The sequence below is a fragment of the Melospiza melodia genome, chromosome W, assembly GCF_035770615.1.
Source record: "Melospiza melodia melodia isolate bMelMel2 chromosome W, bMelMel2.pri, whole genome shotgun sequence".
Lineage (NCBI taxonomy): Eukaryota > Metazoa > Chordata > Aves > Passeriformes > Passerellidae > Melospiza > Melospiza melodia.
This window is the reverse complement of record NC_086225.1, coordinates 51,246,528-51,270,172: the sequence shown is the minus strand read 5'-3', so window position 1 is coordinate 51,270,172 and position 23,645 is coordinate 51,246,528.

The window sequence follows — 23,645 nt, the reverse complement described above, 5'->3', positions numbered from 1 at the left end:
ATAGAGCTATGAAACGCAAATAGCAAGCGACAAGAAAAGGAAAGCTTCTGGGTCAAACAGAGAGGGGGAAATGTTGGAATCCATAAGGTTAGAGGATTTTTAAGAAATGGTTACAAAGAAGTATGTAGGCCTTAGACTGGAGTTTTGTTAGCATTGCAGAAAAGTTTCCCATGCAAGCAGAAAAAGTTTTCCATGCAAGCAGAAAAGTTTCCCAAGCAGTAGACGTGACAAATAACAATAGGCTTCTGTAGAATTGGCTTTAGGATGGCAACAAGGTTATTTAATGTATATCTTTAGAAGGTTAGCATGAATAGAACTCTGTTCTTTGTCTCTTATCAACTAGTCTTTGTTTTAGCTACGATTACCTATGTTTTATAAGATTGGATAGAATGCTTGTCAAGATGTGTTTTCTGTGTCTGATTGGCTGAATTCTAGTCTGAGATGATTTTATGTATTGCTGTATGAGCCCTGTTGAAGGAGACATTTTTTGGTGTGGATCAGTGAGCTGTCATGTCTCCATTTTGTATTTTGAGACTGATGTGCTGGAAATAAAAGCAAAAATCTCTTCACTGGTCTGGTTACCATGTTATCCATATTTGGATATTTTGCCGCGACCTAGTGGGTTCCTTTTTTAAGGCGTGGGCTCCTGACACCATTGGACTTATACCTGTCGCGTCCCCCGCATATTGGTGCCTCGTGTGAGGACGTAGAATAGAAGAAAAACAAAGAAAAATCGTGGAAGTACCAGCTGCGGAGACCCAAGTGTTAACAAGGAGCACACTGTATCATCTCTCCCGCCGAAGCCAAGAAAATTGTAAGTAACTTATCTCGGGAGAGCGCTAGGGTGACGTTGGGAGGCAAAATAGCGAAAAAGAAAATTATTAAAAGAACACAAAAATGGGAACGAATTTATCAAAAGTTGAATGGGATGTTTTTCATCAATTAGAGACAATGTTACAAGAAAAAGGTCACTCTGAAATTTCAAAAACTGAGCTTAAAAACTTACTTATCTGGGTTAAAGCGAATACGCAAGATTTAAATCTGCAGTCTGCTTTTACTTTTCATTTTTGGGATCAGATAAACTGGAGAATCTATAAACTAGTCTCTCTCAAAAAAGATGAAAGCTTAAGAGAACTTATGCCGGTTTGTAGAGCGCTGTTGGAGCGCTGTTTTAAACAAACTGATAATAATAAGATCAACTTGGACTCAGAAAACAAAGCTTCTGGTTCTGTCTCATTAAATTCAAGTAAACGGGAGACTGTGTGAGTATCGGAGAATGTTACAAGTGTTGTTGCAAATGCTGAAAGTATTGCTTTGAACTCTGTTGAACAAAATCTTTCTTCTCTCTCTCTGGGGAAAAATGAGACTCTTTTGGACTTTTCTTTGCGTTGTTCTGTTAATGTAAAAATATGTGACTCTTGTAAGGGGGATGGAACAAAGTGTGTAAAAGATGGAAATGAAAAAGTGACTGTACTTCCTAAAATTGTTTGTGCAGGGACACTGAAACCTGAATTGGATTCTGTTGGGCCTGGGGTGGAGGCTGAGGTGGCTGCTTCCACGCGGGAAATTGTGGTTCTGCGGAACTCGTTTTCACTTAAGCAAAAACATGGTTGTTCTGGTGTTTGTCAATCTATAGATACAGAGAAAGAAAAATTGGCTTTAAGGGTGGAGTCCTTTGAAAGGAAGAGATGGAAGAAACTCGCGACTGTGTTGTTGCTGAAATTCAAAAAGCTGGACTTGAAATCTCTGCAACGAAAATTCAACAAGTTTCACCTTAGAAGTACCTGGGATGGAAGATGATGGAAGACGATGGAAGACGACAAGAAGACCACAGAAAATTCAGATCCGAACCAGAGTCAACAACCTACAAGAGTTACAACAACTTCTAGGAGAAATCAACTGGGTCAGACCGATGCTGGGAATCACCAATGATGAACTGAGTCCGCTCTTCCATTTGCTGAGAGGAAGTTGCGACATCACTTCGCCAAGAACTTTAACCCCTGAAGCTCGTGCTGCTCTCGACAAAGTCACAGAAGCTCTTCAAAAAAGACAAGCTCATCGCTGCGTTCCTGAAAATCCTTTCTTTCTTGCAATCTTAGGAGAGAAGATGCAGCTTTGTGGTCTCATTTTCCAGTGGGATGCCACAGACCAAGATCCTTTGTTAATAATGGAATGGGTTTTTCCTCCCTACAGGTTTTCAAAGACCATTTGCTCAGTTTTAGAAATGATTGCATACATTATAATTAAGGCTAGAACCAGATTGTTAACTTTGGCAGGTCAAGAATGTTCAGTTATCTATTTGCCATTGAAAAATGATTATTTCAATTGGGCAATGCAAAATTCTGATGATTTACAATATGCATTCTTAGGTTTTCCAGGTGTTTGTTCCATACACTATCCAGCTCACAAACTACTGCAAGCAAAATTGAGTTTCAGAGGAAAACCTAAATTAAGTGAAGAACCTTTACATGCTGTGACTCTCTTCACTGATGGCTCTGGTAAAAGCCACAAGTCCGTTGTGACTTGGTTTAATCAAAAGACTGATGTTTGGGAATCTGATATTCAAACAGTAGAGGGATCCCTTCAAATTGTTGAGCTTGCTGCAGTAGTTTGAGCTTTTCAGCTGTTTCCTCAGCCTTTTAATTTGGTCACAGATTCTGCTTATGTTGCTAATGTAGTCAGGAGAATAGAAGGTTCCATTTTAAAGGATGTTAGTAATGAAACTTACATCGTTGGCTTTCATGTCTTTTTATAACTTTCCAATATAGAACTAATCCATATTTTGTTTCTCACATTAGGGCGCATTCTTCACTTCCTGGATTTTTAGTGGAAGGAAATGCAAGAGCGGACAAGCTGACAATGGTCATTTCTAACACATTGTCAAATATTTTTGAACAAGCAAAATTGAGTCATGCCTTTTTCCACCAAAATGCACAAGCACTCATGCGAATGTTCCAAATCACTAAAAGTCAAGCTAAAGCTATCATTCATACTTGCCCTGACTGTCAATTGGTACAACCTCCTGTTTCTACAGGAGCAATCAACCCCCGAGGCTTACAAAGCCTACAGTTGTGGCAAACAGGTGTTACTAAATAGCCTTCTTTTGGTAAATTTAAAAATATTCATGTTTCCATAGACACGTTCTCTGGTGCAGTTTTTGCTTCCCTTCACACAGGTGAAACTGGCAGCCATGCCTGTCATCATTTCCTGCAAGCTTTTGCTTCATTGGGTATACCCCAAGAAGTAAAAACTGACAATGGTCCCGCATACATATCTCAAAAATTGGCCACATTTTTAAATGAATGGGGTGTTCGACACATTTTTGGTATTCCCCACTCTCCCACAAGCCAAGCAATCATTGAAAGAACACATCAAACTTTAAAACGCATATTAGATCAACAGAGAGGGGGAACGGAAATCACCCCACAGATGAGACTGAGTAAGGCTTTGTATGGTTTTAATTTTCTAAATAGTTCAAGTACAGAACCAGATCCACCAATCTTTAGACACTTTTCAAATAGCACACAGGCAAAACTGAAAGAACATCCTCCTCTTCTAATTAGAAACCCTGACTCTGGACAGATGGAAGGCCCGTTTCAATTAATAACGTGGGGCAAAGGGTATGCTTCTATTTCCACAGGTGCTGGAAGAATTAAGTGGGTTCCTGCCAAAAACGTCAAACCGTATCGCACTTCAGAACCTGTTGTCGAGCCTAGAACTGAGGAAGCGAGTACGCAGACGTGGACCGAATGGAAGGATCCCGGGTCTCGCCTGACGCCTCTTGTGCCTGACGTTCTTTGTGCATCGGTGGAACCCATGAACTCTGATTTTGTGCCAATGTTATTTATGAGTATACGAATTGAATGCTGAATGTTTGTTTAACAAAGCTAATTTTTGGCTGAAAATTTAGGTTATTGTTTTTGTTTAGAAAGAATTCTGCCAAAACTTAGTTCTTGAAAGAGATGGGGCAGAATCAAATGGTATACTTGTTTTGCATGATTTTAATTGTTTTTTGTCGTGCAGATTTGCCTGTGGATCAACCGAAAACGAGTGTTTGGGTGACCTTAGCCAAGGCTGCCGGATCGGATACTATATGCCTGTCTAATTCGGAACCAGAAAAGCCTTTCTCAACCTGTTTGGTTGGTGTGCCAGTGAAAGAGTTTCCTTTGGTCAGAAAAGAATCCAATGGTAAACCAGGTGGAATTGACAATGGAAACAGTCCTTCCTTCAATTGGAACATTTGTTTGAAAAAACTTCTCAGGGCAGCAAATGTTTCAAACAGTTGGGATGTGTTTCTGGAGACGGACCAATATCCACGGCAATTGCCAGAAGGGTATTGGATCATTTGCGGAGACAGAGGTTGGCAAGGCATTCCAGCCCACCTTGAAGGTGGCCCTTGTAGCATTGGTATGCTTACCATAATTGCCCCCACTGCCAAAGCAGTGATGAAAAAGAAACAAAGGAAAACAAGAGCTGTTCCTCATTATGATGAGAACTGTCAGAGTGATTTTATGCCTTGGAATGCCGCCAGAAGGCTTTCAGCAGGTATATTTCTACCCCAATTGGCTTCAGCTGTGGCATTGAGACAATTAGATCGAGTTGGATGTTGGCTGAGCAAACAAGCTAATGCCACATCCTTCGCAATCAGTGATATGTTGACCGATGTTGATAGTATTAGACATGCTACTCTTCAAAACAGAGCAGCCATTGATTTTCTCTTACTGGCACAAGGACATGGTTGTGAGGAATTGGAAGGATTGTGTTGTATGAATTTGTCTGATCGTTCTGAATCCATTCACAAAAGCATTCAAAAATTAAAGGATCTGACAGCCCAAATTAAAGAAGATGGAGGTTCCTGGTTGGATGATTTGTTTCAAAATTGGAGTTTTGCACCTTGGCTAAGGCAACTTTGCAAGATAGGTCTTTACATATTAGGTGTTCTAATACTGATATTGATAGTGGCACCTTGTATACTCTGTTGTGTTCGGCGAATGATGAACAAAACAGTCCGAGAAGTTTTTGTCATTCAAGCAGGAGAATTAGGAAGTAGAAGCACAGAGAGTGTACGAAATCTCACGAAAGCAGTAGATGAGGGTATTGACATGAACGAAGGTTTTGAATTAAGGCCTTGGAATCGACCAGAGTTTTTTGAACGATGCCTTGTGACTGTTGCCAAACGTGATTCATATCTCTCTTTCAGGGATTGGGTCTTCACAGCATTAAGTTGCTGTGCCGTAATATAGCAATGCTTCAGTTTAGTGAAAATAGGTCTTCAGCAGATAATAAGCAGAAATTTTGCAATAGAGCTATGAAACGCAAATAGCAAGCGACAAGAAAATGAAAGCTTCTGGGTCAAACAGAGAGGGGGAAATGTTGGAATCCATAAGGTTAGAGGATTTTTAAGAAATGGTTACAAAGAAGTATGTAGGCCTTAGACTGGAGTTTTGTTAGCATTGCAGAAAAGTTTCCCATGCAAGCAGAAAAAGTTTTCCATGCAAGCAGAAAAGTTTCCCAAGCAGTAGACGTGACAAATAACAATAGGCTTCTGTAGAATTGGCTTTAGGATGGCAACAAGGTTATTTAATGTATATCTTTAGAAGGTTAGCATGAATAGAACTCTGTTCTTTGTCTCTTATCAACTAGTCTTTGTTTTAGCTACGATTACCTATGTTTTATAAGATTGGATAGAATGCTTGTCAAGATGTGTTTTCTGTGTCTGATTGGCTGAATTCTAGTCTGAGATGATTTTATGTATTGCTGTATGAGCCCTGTTGAAGGAGACATTTTTTGGTGTGGATCAGTGAGCTGTCATGTCTCCATTTTGTATTTTGAGACTGATGTGCTGGAAATAAAAGCAAAAATCTCTTCACTGGTCTGGTTACCATGTTATCCATATTTGGATATTTTGCCGCGACCTAGTGGGTTCCTTTTTTAAGGCGTGGGCTCCTGACACCATTGGACTTATACCTGTCGCGTCCCCCGCATATTGGTGCCTCGTGTGAGGACGTAGAATAGAAGAAAAACAAAGAAAAATCGTGGAAGTACCAGCTGCGGAGACCCAAGTGTTAACAAGGAGCACACTGTATCATCTCTCCCGCCAAAGCCAAGAAAATTGCAAGTAACTTATCTCGGGAGAGCGCTTGGGTGACGTTGGGAGGCAAAATAGGGAAAAAGACAATTATTAAAAGAACACAAAAATGGGAACGAATTTATCAAAAGTTGAATGGGATGTTTTTCATCAATTAGAGACAATGTTACAAGAAAAAGGTCACTCTGAAATTTCAAAAACTGAGCTTAAACACTTACTTATCTGGGTTAAAGCGAATACGCAAGATTTAAATCTGCAGTCTGCTTTTACTTTTCATTTTTGGGATCAGATAAACTGGAGAATCTATAAACTAGTCTCTCTCAAAAAAGATGAAAGCTTAAGAGAACTTATGCCGGTTTGTAGAGCGCTGTTGGAGCGCTGTTTTAAACAAACTGATAATAATAAGATCAACTTGGACTCAGAAAACAAAGCTTCTGGTTCTGTCTCATTAAATTCCAGTAAACCGGAGACTGTGTGAGTATCGGAGAATGTTACAAGTGTTGTTGCAAATGCTGAAAGTATTGCTTTGAACTCTGTTGAACAAAATCTTTCTTCTCTCTCTCTGGGAAAAAATGAGACTCTTTTGGACTTTTCTTTGCGTTGTTCTGTTAATGTAAAAATATGTGACTCTTGTAAGGGGGATGGAACAAAGTGTGTAAAAGATGGAAATGAAAAAGTGACTGTACTTCCTAAAATTGTTTGTGCAGGGACACTGAAACCTGAATTGGATTCTGTTGGGCCTGGGGTGGAGGCTGAGGTGGCTGCTTCCACGCGGGAAATTGTGGTTCCGGGGAACTCGTTTTCACTTAAGCAAAAACATGGTTGTTCTGGTGTTTGTCAATCTATAGATACAGAGAAAGAAAAATTGGCTTTAAGGGTGGAGTCCTTTGAAAGGAAGAGATGGAAGAAACTCGCGACTGTGTTTGTTGCTGAAATTCAAAAAGCTGGACTTGAAATCTCTGCAACGAAAATTCAACAAGTTTCACCTTAGAAGTACCTGGGATGGAAGATGATGGAAGACGATGGAAGACGACAAGAAGACCACAGAAAATTCAGATCCGAGCCAGAGTCAACAACCTACAAGAGTTACAACAACTTCTAGGAGAAATCAACTGGGTCAGACCGATGCTGGGAATCACCAATGATGAACTGAGTCCGCTCTTCCATTTGCTGAGAGGAAGTTGCGACATCACTTCGCCAAGAACTTTAACCCCTGAAGCTCGTGCTGCTCTCGACAAAGTCACAGAAGCTCTTCAAAAAAGACAAGCTCATCGCTGCGTTCCTGAAAATCCTTTCTTTCTTGCAATCTTAGGAGAGAAGATGCAGCTTTGTGGTCTCATTTTCCAGTGGGATGCCACAGAACAAGATCCTTTGTTAATAATGGAATGGGTTTTTCCTCCCTACAGGTTTTCAAAGACCATTTGCTCAGTTTTAGAAATGATTGCATACATTATAATTAAGACTAGAACCAGATTGTTAACTTTGGCAGGTCAAGAATGTTCAGTTATCTATTTGCCATTGAAAAATGATTATTTCAATTGGGCAATGCAAAATTCTGATGATTTACAATATGCATTCTTAGGTTTTCCAGGTGTTTGTTCCATACACTATCCAGCTCACAAACTACTGCAAGCAAAATTGAGTTTCAGAGAAAAACCTAAATTAAGTGAAGAACCTTTACATGCTGTGACTCTCTTCACTGATGGCTCTGGTAAAAGCCACAAGTCCGTTTTGACTTGGTTTAATCAAAAGACTGATGTTTGGGAATCTGATATTCAAACAGTAGAGGGATCCCTTCAAATTGTTGAGCTTGCTGCAGTAGTTTGAGCTTTTCAGCTGTTTCCTCAGCCTTTTAATTTGGTCACAGATTCTGCTTATGTTGCTAATGTAGTCAGGAGAATAGAAGGTTCCATTTTAAAGGATGTTAGTAATGAAACTTTACATCGTTGGCTTTCATGTCTTTTTATAACTTTGCAATATAGAACTAATCCATATTTTGTTTCTCACATTAGGGCGCATTCTTCACTTCCTGGATTTTTAGTGGAAGGAAATGCAAGAGCGGACAAGCTGACAATGGTCATTTCTAACACATTGCCAAATATTTTTGAACAAGCAAAATTGAGTCATGCCTTTTTCCACCAAAATGCACAAGCACTCATGCGAATGTTCCAAATCACTAAAAGTCAAGCTAAAGCTATCATTCATACTTGCCCTGACTGTCAATTGGTACAACCTCCTGTTTCTACAGGAGCAATCAACCCCCGAGGCTTACAAAGCCTACAGTTGTGGCAAACAGGTGTTACTAAATAGCCTTCTTTTGGTAAATTTAAAAATATTCATGTTTCCATAGACACGTTCTCTGGTGCAGTTTTTGCTTCCCTTCACACAGGTGAAACTGGCAGCCATGCCTGTCATCATTTCCTGCAAGCTTTTGCTTCATTGGGTATACCCCAAGAAGTAAAAACTGACAATGGTCCCGCATACATATCTCAAAAATTGGCCACATTTTTAAATGAATGGGGTGTTCGACACATTTTTGGTATTCCCCACTCTCCCACAAGCCAAGCAATCATTGAAAGAACACATCAAACCTTAAAACGCATATTAGATCAACAGAGAGGGGGAACGGAAATCACCCCACAGATGAGACTGAGTAAGGCTTTGTATGGTTTTAATTTTCTAAATAGTTCAAGTACAGAACCAGATCCACCAATCTTTAGACACTTTTCAAATAGCACACAGGCAAAACTGAAAGAACATCCTCCTCTTCTAATTAGAAACCCTGACTCTGGACAGATGGAAGGCCCGTTTCAATTAATAACGTGGGGCAAAGGGTATGCTTCTATTTCCACAGGTGCTGGAAGAATTAAGTGGGTTCCTGCCAAAAACGTCAAACCGTATTGCACTTCAGAACCTGTTGTCGAGCCTAGAACTGAGGAAGCGAGCACGCAGACGTGGACCGAATGGAAGGATCCCGGGTCTCGCCTGACGCCTCTTGTGCCTGACGTTCTTTGTGCATCGGTGGAACCCATGAACTCTGATTTTGTGCCAATGTTATTTATGAGTATACGAATTGAATGCTGAATGTTTGTTTAACAAAGCTAATTTTTGGCTGAAAATTTAGGTTATTGTTTTTGTTTAGAAAGAATTCTGCCAAAACTTAGTTCTTGAAAGAGATGGGGCAGAATCAAATGGTATACTTGTTTTGCATGATTTTAATTGTTTTTTGTCGTGCAGATTTGCCTATGGATCAACCGAAAACGAGTGTTTGGGTGACCTTAGCCAAGGCTGCCGGATCGGATACTATATGCCTGTCTAATTCGGAACCAGAAAAGCCTTTCTCAACCTGTTTGGTTGGTGTGCCAGTGAAAGAGTTTCCTTTGGTCAGAAAAGAATCCAATGGTAAACCAGGTGGAATTGACAATGGAAACAGTCCTTCCTTCAATTGGAACATTTGTTTGAAAAAACTTCTCAGGGCAGCAAATGTTTCAAACAGTTGGGATGTGTTTCTGGAGACGGACCAATATCCACAGCAATTGCCAGAAGGGTATTGGATCATTTGCGGAGACAGAGGTTGGCAAGGCATTCCAGCCCACCTTGAAGGTGGCCCTTGTAGCATTGGTATGCTTACCATAATTGCCCCCACTGCCAAAGCAGTGATGAAAAAGAAACAAAGGAAAACAAGAGCTGTTCCTCATTATGATGAGAACTGTCAGAGTGATTTTATGCCTTGGAATGCTGCCAGAAGGCTTTCAGCAGGTATATTTCTACCCCAATTGGCTTCAGCTGTGGCATTGAGACAATTAGATCGAGTTGGATGTTGGCTGAGCAAACAAGCTAATGCCACATCCTTCGCAATCAGTGATATGTTGACCGATGTTGATAGTATTAGACATGCTACTCTTCAAAACAGAGCAGCCATTGATTTTCTCTTACTGGCACAAGGACATGGTTGTGAGGAATTGGAAGGATTGTGTTGTATGAATTTGTCTGATCGTTCTGAATCCATTCACAAAAGCATTCAAAAATTAAAGGATCAGACAGCCCAAATTAAAGAAGATGGAGGTTCCTGGTTGGATGATTTGTTTCAAAATTGGAGTTTTGCACCTTGGCTAAGGCAACTTTGCAAGATAGGTCTTTACATATTAGGTGTTCTAATACTGATATTGATAGTGGCACCTTGTATACTCTGTTGTGTTCGGCGAATGATGAACAAAACAGTCCGAGAAGTTTTTGTCATTCAAGCAGGAGAACTAGGAAGTAGAAGCACAGAGAGTGTACGAAATCTCACGAAAGCAGTAGATGAGGGTATTGACATGAACGAAGGTTTTGAATTAAGGCCTTGGAATCGACCAGAGTTTTTTGAACGATGCCTTGTGACTGTTGCCAAACGTGATTCATATCTCTCTTTCAGGGATTGGGTCTTCACAGCATTAAGTTGCTGTGCCGTAATATAGCAATGCTTCAGTTTAGTGAAAATAGGTCTTCAGCAGATAATAAGCAGAAATTTTGCAATAGAGCTATGAAACGCAAATAGCAAGCGACAAGAAAATGAAAGCTTCTGGGTCAAACAGAGAGGGGGAAATGTTGGAATCCATAAGGTTAGAGGATTTTTAAGAAATGGTTACAAAGAAGTATGTAGGCCTTAGACAGGAGTTTTGTTAGCATTGCAGAAAAGTTTCCCATGCAAGCAGAAAAAGTTTTCCATGCAAGCAGAAAAAGTTTTCCATGCAAGCAGAAAAGTTTCCCAAGCAGTAGACGTGACAAATAACAATAGGCTTCTGTAGAATTGACTTTAGGATGGCAACAAGGTTATTTAATGTATATCTTTAGAAGGTTAGCATGAATAGAACTCTGTTCTTTGTCTCTTATCAACTAGTCTTTGTTTTAGCTACGATTACCTATGTTTTATAAGATTGGATAGAATGCTTGTCAAGATGTGTTTTCTGTGTCTGATTGGCTGAATTCTAGTCTGAGATGATTTTATGTATTGCTGTATGAGCCCTGTTGAAGGAGACATTTTTTGGTGTGGATCAGTGAGCTGTCATGTCTCCATTTTGTATTTTGAGACTGATGTGCTGGAAATAAAAGCAAAAATCTCTTCACTGGTCTGGTTACCATGTTATCCATATTTGGATATTTTGCCGCGACCTAGTGGGTTCCTTTTTTAAGGCGTGGGCTCCTGACACCATTGGACTTATACCTGTCGCGTCCCCCGCATATTGGTGCCTCGTGTGAGGACGTAGAATAGAAGAAAAACAAAGAAAAATCGTGGAAGTACCAGCTGCGGAGACCCAAGTGTTAACAAGGAGCACACTGTATCATCTCTCCCGCCGAAGCCAAGAAAATTGTAAGTAACTTATCTCGGGAGAGCGCTTGGGTGACGTTGGGAGGCAAAATAGCGAAAAAGAAAATTATTAAAAGAACACAAAAATGGGAACGAATTTATCAAAAGTTGAATGGGATGTTTTTCATCAATTAGAGACAATGTTACAAGAAAAAGGTCACTCTGAAATTTCAAAAACTGAGCTTAAAAACTTACTTATCTGGGTTAAAGCGAATACGCAAGATTTAAATCTGCAGTCTGCTTTTACTTTTCATTTTTGGGATCAGATAAACTGGAGAATCTATAAACTAGTCTCTCTCAAAAAAGATGAAAGCTTAAGAGAACTTATGCCGGTTTGTAGAGCGCTGTTGGAGCGCTGTTTTAAACAAACTGATAATAATAAGATCAACTTGGACTCAGAAAACAAAGCTTCTGGTTCTGTCTCATTAAATTCAAGTAAACGGGAGACTGTGTGAGTATCGGAGAATGTTACAAGTGTTGTTGCAAATGCTGAAAGTATTGCTTTGAACTCTGTTGAACAAAATCTTTCTTCTCTCTCTCTGGGGAAAAATGAGACTCTTTTGGACTTTTCTTTGCGTTGTTCTGTTAATGTAAAAATATGTGACTCTTGTAAGGGGGATGGAACAAAGTGTGTAAAAGATGGAAATGAAAAAGTGACTGTACTTCCTAAAATTGTTTGTGCAGGGACACTGAAACCTGAATTGGATTCTGTTGGGCCTGGGGTGGAGGCTGAGGTGGCTGCTTCCACGCGGGAAATTGTGGTTCTGCGGAACTCGTTTTCACTTAAGCAAAAACATGGTTGTTCTGGTGTTTGTCAATCTATAGATACAGAGAAAGAAAAATTGGCTTTAAGGGTGGAGTCCTTTGAAAGGAAGAGATGGAAGAAACTCGCGACTGTGTTGTTGCTGAAATTCAAAAAGCTGGACTTGAAATCTCTGCAACGAAAATTCAACAAGTTTCACCTTAGAAGTACCTGGGATGGAAGATGATGGAAGACGATGGAAGACGACAAGAAGACCACAGAAAATTCAGATCCGAACCAGAGTCAACAACCTACAAGAGTTACAACAACTTCTAGGAGAAATCAACTGGGTCAGACCGATGCTGGGAATCACCAATGATGAACTGAGTCCGCTCTTCCATTTGCTGAGAGGAAGTTGCGACATCACTTCGCCAAGAACTTTAACCCCTGAAGCTCGTGCTGCTCTCGACAAAGTCACAGAAGCTCTTCAAAAAAGACAAGCTCATCGCTGCGTTCCTGAAAATCCTTTCTTTCTTGCAATCTTAGGAGAGAAGATGCAGCTTTGTGGTCTCATTTTCCAGTGGGATGCCACAGAACAAGATCCTTTGTTAATAATGGAATGGGTTTTTCCTCCCTACAGGTTTTCAAAGACCATTTGCTCAGTTTTAGAAATGATTGCATACATTATAATTAAGGCTAGAACCAGATTGTTAACTTTGGCAGGTCAAGAATGTTCAGTTATCTATTTGCCATTGAAAAATGATTATTTCAATTGGGCAATGCAAAATTCTGATGATTTACAATATGCATTCTTAGGTTTTCCAGGTGTTTGTTCCATACACTATCCAGCTCACAAACTACTGCAAGCAAAATTGAGTTTCAGAGGAAAACCTAAATTAAGTGAAGAACCTTTACATGCTGTGACTCTCTTCACTGATGGCTCTGGTAAAAGCCACAAGTCCGTTGTGACTTGGTTTAATCAAAAGACTGATGTTTGGGAATCTGATATTCAAACAGTAGAGGGATCCCTTCAAATTGTTGAGCTTGCTGCAGTAGTTTGAGCTTTTCAGCTGTTTCCTCAGCCTTTTAATTTGGTCACAGATTCTGCTTATGTTGCTAATGTAGTCAGGAGAATAGAAGGTTCCATTTTAAAGGATGTTAGTAATGAAACTTACATCGTTGGCTTTCATGTCTTTTTATAACTTTCCAATATAGAACTAATCCATATTTTGTTTCTCACATTAGGGCGCATTCTTCACTTCCTGGATTTTTAGTGGAAGGAAATGCAAGAGCGGACAAGCTGACAATGGTCATTTCTAACACATTGTCAAATATTTTTGAACAAGCAAAATTGAGTCATGCCTTTTTCCACCAAAATGCACAAGCACTCATGCGAATGTTCCAAATCACTAAAAGTCAAGCTAAAGCTATCATTCATACTTGCCCTGACTGTCAATTGGTACAACCTCCTGTTTCTACAGGAGCAATCAACCCCCGAGGCTTACAAAGCCTACAGTTGTGGCAAACAGGTGTTACTAAATAGCCTTCTTTTGGTAAATTTAAAAATATTCATGTTTCCATAGACACGTTCTCTGGTGCAGTTTTTGCTTCCCTTCACACAGGTGAAACTGGCAGCCATGCCTGTCATCATTTCCTGCAAGCTTTTGCTTCATTGGGTATACCCCAAGAAGTAAAAACTGACAATGGTCCCGCATACATATCTCAAAAATTGGCCACATTTTTAAATGAATGGGGTGTTCGACACATTTTTGGTATTCCCCACTCTCCCACAAGCCAAGCAATCATTGAAAGAACACATCAAACTTTAAAACGCATATTAGATCAACAGAGAGGGGGAACGGAAATCACCCCACAGATGAGACTGAGTAAGGCTTTGTATGGTTTTAATTTTCTAAATAGTTCAAGTACAGAACCAGATCCACCAATCTTTAGACACTTTTCAAATAGCACACAGGCAAAACTGAAAGAACATCCTCCTCTTCTAATTAGAAACCCTGACTCTGGACAGATGGAAGGCCCGTTTCAATTAATAACGTGGGGCAAAGGGTATGCTTCTATTTCCACAGGTGCTGGAAGAATTAAGTGGGTTCCTGCCAAAAACGTCAAACCGTATCGCACTTCAGAACCTGTTGTCGAGCCTAGAACTGAGGAAGCGAGTACGCAGACGTGGACCGAATGGAAGGATCCCGGGTCTCGCCTGACGCCTCTTGTGCCTGACGTTCTTTGTGCATCGGTGGAACCCATGAACTCTGATTTTGTGCCAATGTTATTTATGAGTATACGAATTGAATGCTGAATGTTTGTTTAACAAAGCTAATTTTTGGCTGAAAATTTAGGTTATTGTTTTTGTTTAGAAAGAATTCTGCCAAAACTTAGTTCTTGAAAGAGATGGGGCAGAATCAAATGGTATACTTGTTTTGCATGATTTTAATTGTTTTTTGTCGTGCAGATTTGCCTGTGGATCAACCGAAAACGAGTGTTTGGGTGACCTTAGCCAAGGCTGCCGGATCGGATACTATATGCCTGTCTAATTCGGAACCAGAAAAGCCTTTCTCAACCTGTTTGGTTGGTGTGCCAGTGAAAGAGTTTCCTTTGGTCAGAAAAGAATCCAATGGTAAACCAGGTGGAATTGACAATGGAAACAGTCCTTCCTTCAATTGGAACATTTGTTTGAAAAAACTTCTCAGGGCAGCAAATGTTTCAAACAGTTGGGATGTGTTTCTGGAGACGGACCAATATCCACGGCAATTGCCAGAAGGGTATTGGATCATTTGCGGAGACAGAGGTTGGCAAGGCATTCCAGCCCACCTTGAAGGTGGCCCTTGTAGCATTGGTATGCTTACCATAATTGCCCCCACTGCCAAAGCAGTGATGAAAAAGAAACAAAGGAAAACAAGAGCTGTTCCTCATTATGATGAGAACTGTCAGAGTGATTTTATGCCTTGGAATGCCGCCAGAAGGGTTTCAGCAGGTATATTTCTACCCCAATTGGCTTCAGCTGTGGCATTGAGACAATTAGATCGAGTTGGATGTTGGCTGAGCAAACAAGCTAATGCCACATCCTTCGCAATCAGTGATATGTTGACCGATGTTGATAGTATTAGACATGCTACTCTTCAAAACAGAGCAGCCATTGATTTTCTCTTACTGGCACAAGGACATGGTTGTGAGGAATTGGAAGGATTGTGTTGTATGAATTTGTCTGATCGTTCTGAATCCATTCACAAAAGCATTCAAAAATTAAAGGATCTGACAGCCCAAATTAAAGAAGATGGAGGTTCCTGGTTGGATGATTTGTTTCAAAATTGGAGTTTTGCACCTTGGCTAAGGCAACTTTGCAAGATAGGTCTTTACATATTAGGTGTTCTAATACTGATATTGATAGTGGCACCTTGTATACTCTGTTGTGTTCGGCGAATGATGAACAAAACAGTCCGAGAAGTTTTTGTCATTCAAGCAGGAGAATTAGGAAGTAGAAGCACAGAGAGTGTACGAAATCTCACGAAAGCAGTAGATGAGGGTATTGACATGAACGAAGGTTTTGAATTAAGGCCTTGGAATCGACCAGAGTTTTTTGAACGATGCCTTGTGACTGTTGCCAAACGTGATTCATATCTCTCTTTCAGGGATTGGGTCTTCACAGCATTAAGTTGCTGTGCCGTAATATAGCAATGCTTCAGTTTAGTGAAAATAGGTCTTCAGCAGATAATAAGCAGAAATTTTGCAATAGAGCTATGAAACGCAAATAGCAAGCGACAAGAAAATGAAAGCTTCTGGGTCAAACAGAGAGGGGGAAATGTTGGAATCCATAAGGTTAGAGGATTTTTAAGAAATGGTTACAAAGAAGTATGTAGGCCTTAGACTGGAGTTTTGTTAGCATTGCAGAAAAGTTTCCCATGCAAGCAGAAAAAGTTTTCCATGCAAGCAGAAAAGTTTCCCAAGCAGTAGACGTGACAAATAACAATAGGCTTCTGTAGAATTGGCTTTAGGATGGCAACAAGGTTATTTAATGTATATCTTTAGAAGGTTAGCATGAATAGAACTCTGTTCTTTGTCTCTTATCAACTAGTCTTTGTTTTAGCTACGATTACCTATGTTTTATAAGATTGGATAGAATGCTTGTCAAGATGTGTTTTCTGTGTCTGATTGGCTGAATTCTAGTCTGAGATGATTTTATGTATTGCTGTATGAGCCCTGTTGAAGGAGACATTTTTTGGTGTGGATCAGTGAGCTGTCATGTCTCCATTTTGTATTTTGAGACTGATGTGCTGGAAATAAAAGCAAAAATCTCTTCACTGGTCTGGTTACCATGTTATCCATATTTGGATATTTTGCCGCGACCTAGTGGGTTCCTTTTTTAAGGCGTGGGCTCCTGACACCATTGGACTTATACCTGTCGCGTCCCCCGCATATTGGTGCCTCGTGTGAGGACGTAGAATAGAAGAAAAACAAAGAAAAATCGTGGAAGTACCAGCTGCGGAGACCCAAGTGTTAACAAGGAGCACACTGTATCATCTCTCCCGCCAAAGCCAAGAAAATTGCAAGTAACTTATCTCGGGAGAGCGCTTGGGTGACGTTGGGAGGCAAAATAGGGAAAAAGACAATTATTAAAAGAACACAAAAATGGGAACGAATTTATCAAAAGTTGAATGGGATGTTTTTCATCAATTAGAGACAATGTTACAAGAAAAAGGTCACTCTGAAATTTCAAAAACTGAGCTTAAACACTTACTTATCTGGGTTAAAGCGAATACGCAAGATTTAAATCTGCAGTCTGCTTTTACTTTTCATTTTTGGGATCAGATAAACTGGAGAATCTATAAACTAGTCTCTCTCAAAAAAGATGAAAGCTTAAGAGAACTTATGCCGGTTTGTAGAGCGCTGTTGGAGCGCTGTTTTAAACAAACTGATAATAATAAGATCAACTTGGACTCAGAAAACAAAGCTTCTGGTTCTGTCTCATTAAATTCCAGTAAACCGGAGACTGTGTGAGTATCGGAGAATGTTACAAGTGTTGTTGCAAATGCTGAAAGTATTGCTTTGAACTCTGTTGAACAAAATCTTTCTTCTCTCTCTCTGGGAAAAAATGAGACTCTTTTGGACTTTTCTTTGCGTTGTTCTGTTAATGTAAAAATATGTGACTCTTGTAAGGGGGATGGAACAAAGTGTGTAAAAGATGGAAATGAAAAAGTGACTGTACTTCCTAAAATTGTTTGTGCAGGGACACTGAAACCTGAATTGGATTCTGTTGGGCCTGGGGTGGAGGCTGAGGTGGCTGCTTCCACGCGGGAAATTGTGGTTCCGGGGAACTCGTTTTCACTTAAGCAAAAACATGGTTGTTCTGGTGTTTGTCAATCTATAGATACAGAGAAAGAAAAATTGGCTTTAAGGGTGGAGTCCTTTGAAAGGAAGAGATGGAAGAAACTCGCGACTGTGTTTGTTGCTGAAATTCAAAAAGCTGGACTTGAAATCTCTGCAACGAAAATTCAACAAGTTTCACCTTAGAAGTACCTGGGATGGAAGATGATGGAAGACGATGGAAGACGACAAGAAGACCACAGAAAATTCAGATCCGAGCCAGAGTCAACAACCTACAAGAGTTACAACAACTTCTAGGAGAAATCAACTGGGTCAGACCGATGCTGGGAATCACCAATGATGAACTGAGTCCGCTCTTCCATTTGCTGAGAGGAAGTTGCGACATCACTTCGCCAAGAACTTTAACCCCTGAAGCTCGTGCTGCTCTCGACAAAGTCACAGAAGCTCTTCAAAAAAGACAAGCTCATCGCTGCGTTCCTGAAAATCCTTTCTTTCTTGCAATCTTAGGAGAGAAGATGCAGCTTTGTGGTCTCATTTTCCAGTGGGATGCCACAGAACAAGATCCTTTGTTAATAATGGAATGGGTTTTTCCTCCCTACAGGTTTTCAAAGACCATTTGCTCAGTTTTAGAAATGATTGCATACATTATAATTAAGACTAGAACCAGATTGTTAACTTTGGCAGGTCAAGAATGTTCAGTTATCTATTTGCCATTGAAAAATGATTATTTCAATTGGGCAATGCAAAATTCTGATGATTTACAATATGCATTCTTAGGTTTTCCAGGTGTTTGTTCCATACACTATCCAGCTCACAAACTACTGCAAGCAAAATTGAGTTTCAGAGAAAAACCTAAATTAAGTGAAGAACCTTTACATGCTGTGACTCTCTTCACTGATGGCTCTGGTAAAAGCCACAAGTCCGTTTTGACTTGGTTTAATCAAAAGACTGATGTTTGGGAATCTGATATTCAAACAGTAGAGGGATCCCTTCAAATTGTTGAGCTTGCTGCAGTAGTTTGAGCTTTTCAGCTGTTTCCTCAGCCTTTTAATTTGGTCACAGATTCTGCTTATGTTGCTAATGTAGTCAGGAGAATAGAAGGTTCCATTTTAAAGGATGTTAGTAATGAAACTTTACATCGTTGGCTTTCATGTCTTTTTATAACTTTGCAATATAGAACTAATCCATATTTTGTTTCTCACATTAGGGCGCATTCTTCACTTCCTGGATTTTTAGTGGAAGGAAATGCAAGAGCGGACAAGCTGACAATGGTCATTTCTAACACATTGCCAAATATTTTTGAACAAGCAAAATTGAGTCATGCCTTTTTCCACCAAAATGCACAAGCACTCATGCGAATGTTCCAAATCACTAAAAGTCAAGCTAAAGCTATCATTCATACTTGCCCTGACTGTCAATTGGTACAACCTCCTGTTTCTACAGGAGCAATCAACCCCCGAGGCTTACAAAGCCTACAGTTGTGGCAAACAGGTGTTACTAAATAGCCTTCTTTTGGTAAATTTAAAAATATTCATGTTTCCATAGACACGTTCTCTGGTGCAGTTTTTGCTTCCCTTCACACAGGTGAAACTGGCAGCCATGCCTGTCATCATTTCCTGCAAGCTTTTGCTTCATTGGGTATACCCCAAGAAGTAAAAACTGACAATGGTCCCGCATACATATCTCAAAAATTGGCCACATTTTTAAATGAATGGGGTGTTCGACACATTTTTGGTATTCCCCACTCTCCCACAAGCCAAGCAATCATTGAAAGAACACATCAAACCTTAAAACGCATATTAGATCAACAGAGAGGGGGAACGGAAATCACCCCACAGATGAGACTGAGTAAGGCTTTGTATGGTTTTAATTTTCTAAATAGTTCAAGTACAGAACCAGATCCACCAATCTTTAGACACTTTTCAAATAGCACACAGGCAAAACTGAAAGAACATCCTCCTCTTCTAATTAGAAACCCTGACTCTGGACAGATGGAAGGCCCGTTTCAATTAATAACGTGGGGCAAAGGGTATGCTTCTATTTCCACAGGTGCTGGAAGAATTAAGTGGGTTCCTGCCAAAAACGTCAAACCGTATTGCACTTCAGAACCTGTTGTCGAGCCTAGAACTGAGGAAGCGAGCACGCAGACGTGGACCGAATGGAAGGATCCCGGGTCTCGCCTGACGCCTCTTGTGCCTGACGTTCTTTGTGCATCGGTGGAACCCATGAACTCTGATTTTGTGCCAATGTTATTTATGAGTATACGAATTGAATGCTGAATGTTTGTTTAACAAAGCTAATTTTTGGCTGAAAATTTAGGTTATTGTTTTTGTTTAGAAAGAATTCTGCCAAAACTTAGTTCTTGAAAGAGATGGGGCAGAATCAAATGGTATACTTGTTTTGCATGATTTTAATTGTTTTTTGTCGTGCAGATTTGCCTATGGATCAACCGAAAACGAGTGTTTGGGTGACCTTAGCCAAGGCTGCCGGATCGGATACTATATGCCTGTCTAATTCGGAACCAGAAAAGCCTTTCTCAACCTGTTTGGTTGGTGTGCCAGTGAAAGAGTTTCCTTTGGTCAGAAAAGAATCCAATGGTAAACCAGGTGGAATTGACAATGGAAACAGTCCTTCCTTCAATTGGAACATTTGTTTGAAAAAACTTCTCAGGGCAGCAAATGTTTCAAACAGTTGGGATGTGTTTCTGGAGACGGACCAATATCCACAGCAATTGCCAGAAGGGTATTGGATCATTTGCGGAGACAGAGGTTGGCAAGGCATTCCAGCCCACCTTGAAGGTGGCCCTTGTAGCATTGGTATGCTTACCATAATTGCCCCCACTGCCAAAGCAGTGATGAAAAAGAAACAAAGGAAAACAAGAGCTGTTCCTCATTATGATGAGAACTGTCAGAGTGATTTTATGCCTTGGAATGCTGCCAGAAGGCTTTCAGCAGGTATATTTCTACCCCAATTGGCTTCAGCTGTGGCATTGAGACAATTAGATCGAGTTGGATGTTGGCTGAGCAAACAAGCTAATGCCACATCCTTCGCAATCAGTGATATGTTGACCGATGTTGATAGTATTAGACATGCTACTCTTCAAAACAGAGCAGCCATTGATTTTCTCTTACTGGCACAAGGACATGGTTGTGAGGAATTGGAAGGATTGTGTTGTATGAATTTGTCTGATCGTTCTGAATCCATTCACAAAAGCATTCAAAAATTAAAGGATCAGACAGCCCAAATTAAAGAAGATGGAGGTTCCTGGTTGGATGATTTGTTTCAAAATTGGAGTTTTGCACCTTGGCTAAGGCAACTTTGCAAGATAGGTCTTTACATATTAGGTGTTCTAATACTGATATTGATAGTGGCACCTTGTATACTCTGTTGTGTTCGGCGAATGATGAACAAAACAGTCCGAGAAGTTTTTGTCATTCAAGCAGGAGAACTAGGAAGTAGAAGCACAGAGAGTGTACGAAATCTCACGAAAGCAGTAGATGAGGGTATTGACATGAACGAAGGTTTTGAATTAAGGCCTTGGAATCGACCAGAGTTTTTTGAACGATGCCTTGTGACTGTTGCCAAACGTGATTCATATCTCTCTTTCAGGGATTGGGTCTTCACAGCATTAAGTTGCTGTGCCGTAATATAGCAATGCTTCAGTTTAGTGAAAATAGGTCTTCAGCAGATAATAAGCAGAAATTTTGCAATAGAGCTATGAAACGCAAATAGCAAGCGACAAGAAAATGAAAGCTTCTGGGTCAAACAGAGAGGGGGAAATGTTGGAATCCATAAGGTTAGAGGATTTTTAAGAAATGGTTACAAAGAAGTATGTAGGCCTTAGACAGGAGTTTTGTTAGCATTGCAGAAAAGTTTCCCATGCAAGCAGAAAAAGTTTTCCATGCAAGCAGAAAAAGTTTTCCATGCAAGCAGAAAAGTTTCCCAAGCAGTAGACGTGACAAATAACAATAGGCTTCTGTAGAATTGACTTTAGGATGGCAACAAGGTTATTTAATGTATATCTTTAGAAGGTTAGCATGAATAGAACTCTGTTCTTTGTCTCTTATCAACTAGTCTTTGTTTTAGCTACGATTACCTATGTTTTATAAGATTGGATAGAATGCTTGTCAAGATGTGTTTTCTGTGTCTGATTGGCTGAATTCTAGTCTGAGATGATTTTATGTATTGCTGTATGAGCCCTGTTGAAGGAGACATTTTTTGGTGTGGATCAGTGAGCTGTCATGTCTCCATTTTGTATTTTGAGACTGATGTGCTGGAAATAAAAGCAAAAATCTCTTCACTGGTCTGGTTACCATGTTATCCATATTTGGATATTTTGCCGCGACCTAGTGGGTTCCTTTTTTAAGGCGTGGGCTCCTGACACCATTGGACTTATACCTGTCCCGTCCCCCGCATATTGGTGCCCCGTGTGAGGACGCAGAATAGAAGAAAAACAAAGAAAAATCGTGGAAGTACCAGCTGCGGAGACCCAAGTGTTAACAAGGAGCACACTGTATCATCTCTCCCGCCGAAGCCAAGAAAATTGTAAGTAACTTATCTCGGGAGAGCGCTTGGGTGACGTGGGGAGGCAAAATAGCGAAAAAGAAAATTATTAAAAGAACACAAAAATGGGAACGAATTTATCAAAAGTTGAATGGGATGTTTTTCATCAATTAGAGACAATGTTACAAGAAAAAGGTCACTCTGAAATTTCAAAAACTGAGCTTAAAAACTTACTTATCTGGGTTAAAGCGAATACGCAAGATTTAAATCTGCAGTCTGCTTTTACTTTTCATTTTTGGGATCAGATAAACTGGAGAATCTATAAACTAGTCTCTCTCAAAAAAGATGAAAGCTTAAGAGAACTTATGCCGGTTTGTAGAGCGCTGTTGGAGCGCTGTTTTAAACAAACTGATAATAATAAGATCAACTTGGACTCAGAAAACAAAGCTTCTGGTTCTGTCTCATTAAATTCCAGTAAACCGGAGACTGTGTGAGTATCGGAGAATGTTACAAGTGTTGTTGCAAATGCTGAAAGTATTGCTTTGAACTCTGTTGAACAAAATCTTTCTTCTCTCTCTCTGGGAAAAAATGAGACTCTTTTGGACTTTTCTTTGCGTTGTTCTGTTAATGTAAAAATATGTGACTCTTGTAAGGGGGATGGAACAAAGTGTGTAAAAGATGGAAATGAAAAAGTGACTGTACTTCCTAAAATTGTTTGTGCAGGGACACTGAAACCTGAATTGGATTCTGTTGAGCCTGGGGTGGAGGCTGAGGTGGATTCTTCCACTCGGGAAATTGTGGTTCCGGGGAACTCTTTTTCAGTTAAGCAAAAACATGGTTGTTCTGGTGTTTGTCAATCTATAGATACAGAGAAAGAAAAATTGGCTTTAAGGGTGGAGTCCTTTGAAAGGAAGAGATGGAAGAAACTCGCGACTGTGTTGTTGCTGAAATTCAAAAAGCTGGACTTGAAATCTCTGCAACGAAAATTCAACAAGTTTCACCTTAGAAGTACCTGGGATGGAAGATGATGGAAGACGATGGAAGACGACAATAATACCACAGAAAATTCAGATCCGAACCAGAGTCAACAACCTACAAGAGTTACAACAACTTCTAGGAGAAATCAACTGGGTCAGACCGATGCTGGGAATCACCAATGATGAACTGAGTCCGCTCTTCCATTTGCTGAGAGGAAGTTGCGACATCACTTCGCCAAGAACTTTAACCCCTGAAGCTCGTGCTGCTCTCGACAAAGTCACAGAAGCTCTTCAAAAAAGACAAGCTCATCGCTGCGTTCCTGAAAATCCTTTCTTTCTTGCAATCTTAGGAGAGAAGATGCAGCTTTGTGGTCTCATTTTCCAGTGGGATGCCACAGAACAAGATTCTTTGTTAATAATGGAATGGGTTTTTCCTCCCTACAGGTTTTCAAAGACCATTTGCTCAGTTTTAGAAATGATTGCATACATTATAATTAAGGCTAGAACCAGATTGTTAACTTTGGCAGGTCAAGAATGTCCAGTTATCTATTTGCCATTGAAAAATGATTATTTCAATTGGGCAATGCAAAATTCTGATGATTTACAATATGCATTCTTAGGTTTTCCAGGTGTTTGTTCCATACACTA